At 36.7% G+C, this 2,826-nt stretch overlaps 1 pseudogene; it reads left to right on the forward strand.

Annotated features, from left to right (window-relative positions):
• The first annotated feature begins 2,266 nt into the window (after positions 1-2,266).
• LOC112480798 lies at positions 2,267-2,385 on the forward strand (annotated as a pseudogene).
• The last annotated feature ends 441 nt before the right edge of the window (positions 2,386-2,826 follow it).

Below are 2,826 nucleotides of genomic sequence, written 5' to 3' on the forward strand. Positions count from 1 at the left end.
AAAGAAAGAAACAATCAATCCATACCCCTAAAACCTGACAACTCGCCAACTCCTGGAGTTGCTCTTGCAGCAGCTGGCTCCACTGTATGGGCTCAGATGAGAGGCATGGGTAGTTTTGGGCATAGTTATCACAGAAGACTCAGAGCAGTGTTGTGCTAACGCCAGGTTCTTGGGAGTCTGTGCACAACTCTCCCCAACTCCCACTCAGCGCTGTTATGTTGCTAGCTTGAAATTGGCCAGAGTAGGAGAATTCCTACCATGGAAATCAGCAAATGCTGCAAATCAAGGCTTCCTTCCTTCCTACCAGAGCTGGTTGTTAAACATTTACCAGTATTTCACTGCTCCAGCATTAGTTAAGATTAGAAGAAAAGGATCATGCCCTGAGGGTCAGAGAATTCGTACTAAGAAGAGAAGTTACCTAGATAGTCTGCCTTTCCCTCCACAATCCCATCAGGCAGATTCTTGTAATCAAAACATAAGCAGGAGTTCACATTTGAAGAGAAGAAATGCATTCCAACTATGAATAAAGTTCAGTCCAGACTTGCACCTACAGACAGGAACAGAAAACTAAGATTCAACAAATATTTTGGGGAAATTAAGAACATAAAAGGAAGCACCAAATTCAACAAACTGAGCTAGCGTACACTAAAAACCATAGAGTTAATAGAAGCAGATTAAATTTAGCTAATACCCTATATTACTTTATATATTACAAAGTTATTTAAAAGCATATCACACTTCCAAAAGAGACAGCTGCTATGAAGTATAACCAGAATTGATGGGAATGTAAAAATGCAATTGCTAAACCTAATAATTGACCTGAATAGGCAGTTACTGAGTTGGAAATTTGAGTTGAGAGCTTTTTGCAAAATGTTATGCCAAAGAAAAGGAAGAAAGGTAAAAAGAAGGAAATAAAGGAAAGAAAAGTAATGTTAAAAGACATGGAGGACAGATATAACTAAAATTGTAAGTATAGAACTGTGGGAATAAAAGGAAGAAAATTTTCAAAGAAGTAAAAAAAAGAACATTTCCCAGAATTAAAGAGGGACTTGTACTGAAAGGGCCTCTTAAATGCCAGGCAGAATTAATGCAAAATTGCCTTCTGAAGGTATACAGATATAAACCTGACAAAGAAATGTTAGGTCTTTTTTGCCTCTTCTTCTAGAAACCACCTCTAAGTGATAAGAAGAATGAGAAACAGTAATGTCAACTCCATATCTGATGAAGCTAGAAGGCATCTGAAGTTTAAAAAAAAAAAAAAATGGACTGACGAAAGCGGTGAAAGTCAAACAGAAATGCAGAAAAGCATGGAGCCCAGGGCTGCAAATCTGAGAAAAAGCCAACAGAACCCATGACTCCAAAGCAAAGTTCATAGTTTAAGATAAATATCAATAATCCCTTTCTTGCAACAATGGAATGACGTTTGGGTGGTGGGAACTTCTCTGAATTCAGTTTGGTAATAACAAAAAGCTGAGGAAGTAGATTTTAGCAAGAAATATCATAGACTAATCATATTTTTCAGGAAGCAGTCTGTTGTTGACAGAGACGAGAGAAGGAGAAAGACTGCATTGTGACATCCTGGTGCTGTCCTCAAGTAAGTTGCAGAGAAGCAAAACCTAAAGGAGCTGACACACACACACTGACCACGATTAGAGTCCTGGCTTCTCCCATACAAAGCTCCAGTAGATAACTAATCTGAGGAGAACTCACTTTATTTAGAGTTGAATGAATAAACTTAAAAAAAAAAAAAGAAGAGCTAGCCTAAAGATCATAAAAAAAGATGAAAAAGAATAAGGAGGAAAAAGTAGGCAAAACAAATGGCAGATGAAGAATGAGGAATTCTCACCATGCAGCAGACAAAATTTGAGACCAAACAAATTGCTATGAATTGTTTTACAAATTTATTTCCAGAAAATTCATCAGTATAAAATAAGAGAACAAAGCAGAATTGTAAGTGTTCAAGAAAGATAAGATAAAAACATAAAGACATGTTTTTCTTCATGTCGATGAAACATGAGACAACAAGGCCCAGGGAGAAGTCCAAAGAATAAAAATTGCAGATGTGAAATGATATTGAAAGCAGCACAAAGGAAAACACGTATTGTTGAAACCACAGTGAGGTAGGTAGAGGACAGGATTGAAAAAAAAGATCGAAATGAAAATTTTTAAAAGCTAAAAGAATCAGTGAGTAAAATTATAATTTTGGCAGACAAAAATGGAAAATCTATGCGTAATCGGTGTCTTTTGGTCAAAACAATAAATTAAAGTCTATGGCCGTGCTACCCTGAACAAGCCCCATCTCGTCTGATCTCAGAAGCTAAGCAGGGTCAGGCCTGGTTAGTATTTGGATGGGAGACCACCTAGGAAGACCAGGTGCTGTAGGCATAAAAAATAAAAAAAATAAGGGATGGTAACCTGACAAGGTCCTTGCAATCTGTGAGGTCAACCAAGGGTTGCCTTGCCTAAAAAAACAAACAAAAAACAATAAATTAAAATATTGAAGATATTCAAGAGAAGATTTAAGAAATATTTAATATATAATTAAAATATTCCAGAAATAAAAGACTTATAAAAACAAATTGAAGAGATACATCATATCATTGGCAAAATCTGCTCGTCAAATACCAAAATCTGTTCTCCCCTTCTTCCAAAAAGCTGGCCATAAGGCTCGAGTCCCTGAATCACTGGGTAGAGAAGAGTTATCTTATGATTTGGAACATCTGTTACAGACTGTTACCCTAGAGAGAAATAAACTTCTAGTTTGTTAGGGCCATTTTAGTTGTGATCTATCATAATAGGTTAGCCTTTCCTAACAGGGTCACAGAA

Source organism: Pteropus alecto, unplaced genomic scaffold (assembly GCF_000325575.1).
Source record: "Pteropus alecto unplaced genomic scaffold, ASM32557v1 scaffold20, whole genome shotgun sequence".
NCBI lineage: Eukaryota > Metazoa > Chordata > Mammalia > Chiroptera > Pteropodidae > Pteropus > Pteropus alecto.